This window comes from Eucalyptus grandis, chromosome 7, assembly GCF_016545825.1.
Source record: "Eucalyptus grandis isolate ANBG69807.140 chromosome 7, ASM1654582v1, whole genome shotgun sequence".
Classification (NCBI taxonomy): domain Eukaryota; kingdom Viridiplantae; phylum Streptophyta; class Magnoliopsida; order Myrtales; family Myrtaceae; genus Eucalyptus; species Eucalyptus grandis.
In genome coordinates this window covers 2,949,890-2,959,900 of record NC_052618.1, presented here as the reverse complement: position 1 = coordinate 2,959,900, position 10,011 = coordinate 2,949,890, and the positions used below count along the sequence as shown (strand labels likewise).

General features: G+C 36.8%; 1 pseudogene; it reads left to right on the top strand.

The window, feature by feature from the left end:
• Positions 1 to 498: 498 nt before the first annotated feature.
• LOC104454806 lies at positions 499 to 4,469 on the top strand (annotated as a pseudogene).
• The last annotated feature ends 5,542 nt before the right edge of the window (positions 4,470 to 10,011 follow it).

Sequence of the window (10,011 nt, the reverse complement as noted above, 5' to 3'; positions counted from 1 at the left end):
TCTAAAGCTTTTACAAGATATAAATATTGACAATAGATTGGCAAAGAATTGTTTGATACTTATAGAGATAGGGGTATCCTTTTAAATTTGGAGCGAGAAAAAAAAAAAAAGGAAACATCTGCACGTAAAACCAAAACAAACATGGTTTTCACTCAAACACCTTTGTATCGCATACAAACCTCAGATAGAGAGGGACCACATCAGTGACACCAAGACGACTCTTTTTTACCATCGCTGAAGTGAGGATTTCTCTCAGGTTAGTCTTCTTCTATTTCTCGCTGACGTTCCACCAGTATTCACGATTGAGTTTCTAGGCGGTTAGGTCTTGTCGCATGATACAATCCGTTCCGAAAACCAGAAAGATCGTTGAAGTTTCTTGATAGTTTCTTGCGCATCGAGCACTAATTCATTGACACCGTGATCACGATAGCCACCCTGGATCGCCCGACATATTTGCGCCTACAAAGGAAACGCATGGCGAGGCGTCTGTTCTCGACCATGACGACTCAGAGTCGGCGCCCAAGGCACGATGATCCTCTCACGTCGCATGATGGAAGAGGTGAGGATGAAGATGGAGGTGAACTTGAGGCTAATTTGGAGGGTGGGCGAGAGGAGAAGAGTGCAAAGAATGCGAAGAGGAAGGAGGAGGAAGAGGACTTAGAGGAGGAGTCCTTTGATGAGGCGAAGCCAATTGGCAAGCCCATTAGGATTTCCTTCAAGAGGAGTGAGCGGAGGAAACATTACAAGGCATTCGAATACGATGGAAAGCAATATGATCTCGTGAGTATTTTGCTTTTTATTAGTTTTTCCTTGGTGATTTTACATTGGATGGGGTCGTTCATTCATTGTTTTTGTTTTTCATTCAAGTTGTTCATGATTTTGCATTGGTGCAGTGAGAATTGGCTTTTCAAGATATCAAATTTTACCTTCTTTTTTTCTTTGTTTTAGTGGAAAAGAAAGCTTCACTACAGGTTTCTTGATGTCTCCTTCGACAGATTGCAATTCTTTGTTCTATATGATCATTTAGGTTCCATAATTTACTGAAAGATAAACATCTTGCCTTTATTAATTTAGTAAAGGATGCAGCTAGGCTAGCCGTACTGTAATATTGACATTGTAACCGTGCCTTTATAGCCACGAATCATTCATTATACTAGTTGGACTTATTTGGGCAACCGGAGTACAAATTTCCAAAATTAATTATTAAAAATGGCCCTTATGCTGCAAAATCACAAAAGCTCCCTCTAAAAAGAATTACAAAAATCAGAACGTTATCATTTAGCAAAATATTAAATACCTATAGGGAACAAAAGTTAACGTAAAAGTATGCCTTTCATATTTATTTTAAGTTTCATGCTTTGTACCAATATTTATTAGTAAATGTCACTTGTAATTTCTAAAAGAGAAATTGAAATTTTAATAAAAATCAATATGTAAAAATTATATGATTATATTACCAACTATGTGACTAACTAGGGCGAGACAAACTATATAGTGATGGTGCACTTCACAATGGCAAATGAAAAATCATAGAACAAAGAACGAGACAAAATATATTGTAAACTTTAATTCTAAGGTGCAATATGAAAAAATTCATAGAAACTTACTAACAAAGTAAAATTGAATAATATTTTCAATCAGATTTGTCTTTGATTCCATGTCCTGTTTCTGATTTCATGTTTCTCACATTTGAGTTGTTGTTTTTTCGTAGACTAGCTAGTCTTGCAAAGCCTGAAAATAGTAACATGTTTTAATACTATACAGATGAGATCAACCTTGGGAATTCTAATACAATAATTATTAAGTAGGATAATATTTCTTTAACTTGCAGGAGCTTAGTACTATATAGAAGAGCTGAACCTTGGGAATTCTAATACGATAATTATTAATTAGGATAATATTTCTTTAACTTGCAGGAGGATTGGCCATAATTTAGTAAGTTTTTGTTTAATTATGTGTAATCTTGAGTAAATAATCTTTCTTATGTTATTTTGAATAACGTAACTTCAATGGAAACCGGATGAACAAGTCATTCTGTTTCCCACGAAATCTTTTGTGGCCAAAGACTTAACCGCCATTCTCTGTAAAATGCGAGCACCATTAATTAATCATTATGCTTTAGTAAAATATTATTCTCGTGCTTTTTTTCTCCCAGCCGACAGCTACGCCGTAAACTCCCAGGTGATACTTAAGTAGGAGGACCCATCACCCCTGAGTCACACTTAATACACCTAGCGTCTCCCCTGGGTTTTGAACCCTTCACCTCTTTGTTGAGGATCAGCAGAGCCTTATCCAGTGAAGCCACCACGGCCGGTGGTATCTTGTTTGAAGTTATAATGTGGACAAAAGTATGGCCTCACCCAAGAAAATTTTCCCATTGAATGAGCAATTAACTCCCCTTATCAACATATTGTGTTCCTTTGGTCTATATGATAATTGAGGCTCCACAATCCAATGAAAAATATGTCTTACTTCCGTTAATTTAGAAAAATATTATTCTTGTGCTTTTTTCCACTCTAGAACACCTGTTGGCATTCTTTGCGTGTTTGTTCAATCTTGTTTGATGTTGTAATATGGACAAATGTATGCATGGCTTCCCCCAATAAAATTTTCCCATTGAATTGGCAATTAACTCCATCTCCTTTTCCATAGGACTAATTCAAGATAAATGCATAGACAACTTCATGTCATGATCCTCTTTGGAAAAATATTCATCTCTCCCTTTAAGCAAATTTGGAAGTCTTTATTTTCCTCCTTCAAACTTTTGCTTAAGTTTTCTTCTTTCGGTATTATGGCTATCATTCAGGAGGATACTGTGCTTGTGGTCCCTGATGACATAACCCAAAAACCATATGTGGCTATTATCAAGGTAACTCCACTTTTGTTCAATCATAACGAATCAAATTAGATGATGACGATGTGTGTATATATATATCCTTTGTTTATTAGTCAACTCTCTCTCTAAAGAGACTTTTGTTACCTAAGCATTGGTCTTCTTACTGTCTGCATTATGGCGGCTGATTTTTTCTTTCTTTTGGTTACTTGAATTGTGTTTCTCTCTTTATTATTTGTAAAACTTTGTTTTTTTTTTCTTTTTAACTGTTGTAGAAGAGTTTGTACCCTAGTTGCTGTTATGTTTTGTCGAGCAGTATTTAATTAAGTACTCATCATATGGTTATATAGGATATTGCACAAACCAATAGTGGAAGCATGATGGTTATAGGACAAGGACAATGGTTTTATAGACCTGAAGAAATAGAGAAAAAGGGAGGTGGGAGTTGGCAGTCCCATGACAATAGAGAGCTCTTTTATAGTTTCCATCGAGACGAGATTTCTGCACTCTATGATGCACAAGTGTATGGTACACTATGTTCCAATTCACAAGCAATTTCCTAATCGAAAACAAAATCCTGGTTTCATAGTGCAAAAGGTTTATGACACTTATGAAAATAAGTTATTCGAGTTGACCGATGATGATTTTGAAGACAACAAACAACATGAGATAGATCTTTTCCTTCAAAAAACCTCAAAATGCTTGGGAGATCTCCCAGATATCGGTACAAAGAATGCTCATGCTAACCAGGAAGATCAGTTGGAGAGAAAAGGAGCTTCCAAAAGAAGGAGTGTGCCACCTTTGGATGTCTCTAGAAAGGAAGATTTAACAGCCAAATCAGATCAACACTTTAAAGCTGAAACACCAGGAAGTTCTACAGGTAATGCCTCTAAATACTATGTCATTTTAGTCAGGTTTAACGAACTTGGAGAAAGCGCTTGTGATAAATGGTTAGAGAGGCTTCTTCAGGTTGTACAGTATGTGTGCACTTCTGAAGGTACTAATGATGAAAATGGAACTAAATGTTGAGAACTGAAAGTGAAGGCATGGATGATCATTTTTTTTTTTTTAAATACATTTATTTCACTTGGGAAGTGGGTGAGCAGCCATTAATTTGGTCAAGGTGCCAGCAGTAACTGCCCTTGAGAAGGCTTCACATCAAACCCTTTCATCAAATTTTTGGAAATATAATAAAAAGTTGAGGCAGTTATTTTTCAATCTGAAGGTAAGAAATTGTTTGCCTGTTATGGGAAAATCACCAGCATTCTAGCCAAATCTAAGCACACATCCATGCAGGAAAAGCTCGATGGTTTGTCTGTGCATTTTGCTGTCTAAACTTTCCAGAGAAAGGTATAAATGTGGTTTCTATACTCTTTTCTGATTTTTCTTGCAGAATAATGCGCTTCTAGCCCACCCTTTGTCAAATGGAGAATTGGAACCTTCCAAGATACTGAGCATGTCGCCTATGAGTGGAAGATATTCTATCTATTTGATTCAGGTGCTTGTATTATCAAACTCGATGGCTGCCAATTTCTCAATTATTGATAAAAAGAAATTCTCATTGCCACCAATGGCATCGTCCAGGCTGCTGGTTGCATCTAGATTGGCCTACAGGCTCTTGTTACTTTGTTTTTAGAGAATACTTTGGTACATTTTTTTTTTCCTACAAGACAATTTTCATGTAATAATGTGTTGCTTTAGAATTTTTGGACAAATTTCTCTGCTACATTCATATGTGAATTCTCTTTTTAGAATTCATATATGAATTCTCTCCTCTTTAGTTTTGTTGTGAAGGCTAGAATGAAAATGACCTTTCGTGAGTCTGATTTACACGAGCTTTCATCAAATCTAGAATTGGATGTTCCTTTGAGCAACAAAAGTAAATGCATCAAGAGACTCCGAAAATTCGGCAACAAAGACGACTCATTTTCGAACACCAATATACTCCGAATGAAAAGGGACGGCACAACATTATCGTCTTATCTCAATGCATAGAAACGTGCTTAATTCAGTTGCATCATCAAGGTGACATACAATCCCAGAAAGATCATCTATCGCACTCTATAATGAGCTGCATTACTAGCGTAATACTAGCATGTGGATGAGAAATTTAGCTCCTGTTAACTTGAAATTTTTCCTATAGCGGACTTCTCGAATTCTTCTTGCCTAAAATGCAGAGATTCATTCAAAGAAGCATCAAGTAGATTTGCCATTGTCTATGTCACGACATATTCCAATAAAAAAACTTTAAGCACCCTCAGGGTACTTCCCCATAATGCAATATGCAACTAATGTTTAAAAATTTCAATATACAATATCACAATGATATGTTTAGAAATAAAGCTCCCATTAGCTGACTCAATAATGCTGCCACTTCACACACACAAACAAAAGGTTCAATGAATACATCTGGTTAGTTTCATTCAAGCAGAATTGTCAGCAAATGAACTCAAGATTACTTATCAACAAGGAATAGGGCAAGTTGGCTTTGACAATTCAAATTCATATGCAGCGAAAACTAAAGACTCTTGATGAGGTTCTCGAATGTATAGCGATTCTTTGTGATCATGCAAAACAAGACCCTATTCATCGAGTCGGCATTGGTAAATGCATAGGGTGTCAATGGCGCTTCTTGATAATCATTATCCAAAGCACAAATAAATTCCCAGCTCCTCAAAAATCAACTTGCAAATGCATCCAGATCCCAAAGAACTAATTACTTGATTCATTACGGTGATGTTGGATTAATAATTTAATATTCCATTACAAAGATACTCAAGTGGTAATTAAAATAGATGGTACCTGGTAGTAAAGATATTAGAAACACCCATTATCAGTCTCCAAATATAATCCACACATATTACATGATTAACCAGCAACCATCCCATCTTCTAAACTAATTTAGAGACCTAGAAATGCAGCCTTGCCATAATAGAAAGAGGGTACTTAGAATTTGATTGAATCATGAATAACTTTGCTCTATACTCCCAAATTTACACGTATCAAAATAGGAAAACCAAGAATCATTTGCATAAAAACTTACACTTGCCTTCCATTCACATTGCAAAGACCTACTTTACTCATTCATTGTGGCAATGTAACAAATAATTTATCACTTCTTTCTTCTTCTTTTTTATGGCCACAATAGTTTAACACTTCATCAAGACAAAAGCAACATGACAAAATGAATAAAAAGAAAAACTAAATCAACAAGACATATACTTTTTGAAATTAAAGACATTCTCATTTTCGGGCACAAAAACATTTGCTCATTGCTCATTGCTAAGCAACCATTCCGGAAAGTATCCTCGTTTATGCGGCCCATTAACTGAACAGTAGTTCCAACATGATTTTGTCACTCCCATGGGCTTAACAGGAATCCTGTGGGCATTCTTTCACATATAAATAAAATGCTCAAGTTTATCCAATCCTAACTAAACCCCCAAAGCACATGCACGCAAATTTTAGAATCCCGACATTCCTATGAAAAGTTGCAAGTTCCATGAACGTAGTTTGAATGACTTAATCCACAGTCAAGAGTTTCGCCTGAGATATTCCCATGTTTCATAGCCTGCATGAAAATATGTGACCCTATGACATATCCAACACAAAACAAAGTCAACCCACAAAGCTCACCAACACATACAGCGCACACTTATATGAAACAAAGAAGGCCCAAAAAAGAGAGACAAAGAGAGGATACGCATACCTGTCATTCTCCAAGTCGCTAGATGAAGAGACCCGAGGAAATTCTAGAGACCACCAATAAAGAAGGAAAGATTCATCAAACCCATGAACATGAAACTGGAAAGAACCTAGCAAAATGAAGCAACTTCATGACAAAGACAACCTCTTTTTCTAGGGTTTGCGGGTCACCAGAGAACCGAGGAAGTTACCATGATCGTCTAGAGGTGTTTCACCATGTTTGCTTGTGTCGCTGAGGTGCGCGACATGGTAGTCTAGAGCTCGTCAACCTCCAGGGGAGCGGTGGAGACGGCTTGGAGGCAAGCATAGAGGCGCGCGATAGAAGCATCTTCATTGCTCAGAGGTGAGTGGCGGAGCCAGCTTAGCGAGCAATGGAGGCAGTTCGGAAGAGAGCCGCGGAGGGGTCTCAAAGGCGAGCAACGGAGGTAGGCTCAGAGGCAAGTCGGGGAGGCAAGTGGCGAAGAGGTCTTAGAGGCAAGTGGTAGAGGTGGGTGACGAAGGGTTGCGATTGAGTAGCTGAGGAGTGAGGACGCTTTGTGTTTTTCAGGTTACCCGCTTAATTGAAAAATGGGTTGAAAATGGGTAAAACATCTAACCCATTTTTGACCCATATAAATTCAACTTAAAAGTTTTTGGAAGCATCTTAATTAGGCTTTTATACCTTTATAATCCATGCGCAACTCTTTGGTATAAAATATGGGTTAGAAAGTGGGTCGTAAACCCATTTTGCCACCCTACATAGAATAGAATCATGGACAATTTCTAGTCCTCATCCTTTCAGCATTTTTAGTTGGTAATTGATATCTTAGGCTTTGTTCATTTCGCGAAAAATAATTTCCAAGAAAACGTTTTCCGGATTTTCCGGCGTTCGTTTTACGGAAAATGAATTTTTTGGGAAAAATGTTTTTCATGAAAGGAAAAAGGTCTTCTAAATTGGGAGAAAATGTGAACATTTTCCTTTATTGATCTCTCTTATCTCACAACTCTACAAATCCTCACTCCCTCCTCCTCTTTCTTCTTTTTCTTTCTTATTTTATTCGAATTATTTTTATTATTTTTTCTTTTCTTTGTTTCCCATCTTCTTCTTTCTTGGTTAGTCGTCAGCCATTGCCAGGCGAACCGTGAGCTCATCAATCTCAAACTCGCACTTTGCACTATTGCTTATCATTTTCTTTATTTACTATAGCCTGCAATTGTACATTACTCAAGCAAATGACTCTACATGCTTTGTTTCTTTTTTCTTTTGTTTATTGGAACACAAAAAGACGCAGGGACCCACTCCGTGATGGCCAAGTTGGTGGAATCGAATGTCGGCCACATGCAAGGCCGATGTTCAAATCCCCAACTTGTCACAATGCGCGACTTAAGTGGGGTGTTGTGGGTAGTGGGTCCTCGTGCTAGTGCCCCCCAGGTTTACGTCGCCGGCTGCCGCGCGTATGGCGGTGCCTGGATATAAAAAAAAAAAAAAAAAAAAAGACGCGAGGGAGAGAACAAGACACTCAACTAAAATATTCTCATTAGGGCTGTACATGCTTTGCTTCTTTTTAAAATCCATACGAACATTTTTTTTTTTTTTAAGTAGATGAGCGTTCGGTAACAATGAGGGAACAAAATTATAAAGCAAGTTTGACCAGATTTAAAGGCAAGTTCATATTTGATGGATTTATAGGTCAGTAAGTGATGCATGCCTAAGTGGTGAAGTCTTAGAAAATATTTTCTTTACCGAACACCAGAAAATATTTTCCAAAACATTTTGAGGTTTTAGCCAAACAACAAAAATATTATCATTTTCCTGAAAAATGACTTATGAGAAAATATTTTCGGAAATGACTCATTTTCTATGAAACAAATGGACCCTTAATTGCCTTTAAATTAGGAAACCATGCATGTGGAATTGTGGATTATCATAGTAATCTTATATGCTAAATGCGGATCCCATACCATGAGACCGATTCGTTGTTTTTCGTTTTTTGTTTTTTTTTTTTAAATTCATTAAGGCAGAGCCTTGCTAATAGTTTATTAGGCTTGACATCATTATTAAAAAAGATGTACCGTTCAAAGGATATCGCGGAGAACTTTTCGAGTTTAAATTTTTTTTTTTAAAAATCAATTTAAGCAAAGTGCAATGTGCCCAACGAGATTAATTTAGTCTAGATGGCAATCCTTTTATTAATCGCTGAAGTAATCCTTTGCTACTGGTGATCAAAATCACCAAAGGGAGGATAATTGCCTCGCAAGTCAAGATTCCTTTATGATGGATTTTAGATTTTCTTTATGGTGGATGCATTTGTTATAATATTTATCAATTTAAATGTGATCTCGTATTTCCCAAATAATTCCGATTTATTGCTCAATTTATTACATGATAACTGCCCGTTAATATGTTACTATAACAATCTTTACGAAATAAAATGTCAAGTCGTCTAGTCCAAACCCTATTAATACAGAAAACACACCATCAAGTTTTGAGAGGTATTGGCTAGTGGGACAGAATGGGACATTCGATGTGATGATTCCATGAATCGATTGATACACTCGTTCAAGGTTTTGGGGTTTTCGCATTTGCAAATTTCACCAATGGTTGGAAGTATGTCGATCTTTATGTTTCCGCAAAATTGTTTTTGATTATACACATTTTCTTTGTAAATGATAAATTGTGATTGTTAGTTTTTCATTAAACTTAATCTAACAAGTTGGTATCGGAGCGGTTTATAATCTCGCCTCGGTGAAATTCTTTGGAATTTTATATGTTTTCTTTAGATAATTGTTGACACCTAAATTTTGGACAACCCATTTAGTCATTTATTGCATAAAAATTGGGGATTAATTTTTAACCCCTAAAAAATATTATAATTCAATCGCATAGCATATAATTTTTTAGGTGCATTTATTTTTAATTTACATGTTTTGCATTTTATTTTCATTTTTAGGACCGGTGGTGGATGAGCTCAAATTTTATGTTTTGAGCTCTAGTTGATAGGCCGGGCTAGGCCCATGAAAGGATAAAATTAACCCAAGCCCGTCGTTATTTTTAATTGATTATCTTGCGAAAAATTAAGATTTGATGCGATATTATGGTTTTTGAAAATTAAAAAAATCGCATTGTAATCCTATTTTTATCAATAGGCGATAAAATCATTAGAGATGAGGAGAATAAAAATATTTTTGTGATCAAGAGGTTATCAGCAATCTTTTTGTTAGAGGAAATATGGATAAAAGATCACATTTCGTTTTGGCCTATAAAGAGTGTGGACGGAGGGCCGCACCAGATCGCAATCACACTCGCTTGCTACTGTAGATCGCGACCCCAACACCACCGGAGCCCGTGCGCCGCCTTGCCACCGACTACCAGAGTCCGGCGCTGTTCAGCCCTCGCCGGAGTCCAAACTCACGCCGGCCGACCACCTTCCTTCCTCCGGCGTCACCCTCTATCTCCTTTACTTACCTAGGTAGTTTTTTATTACTTTTTGCTT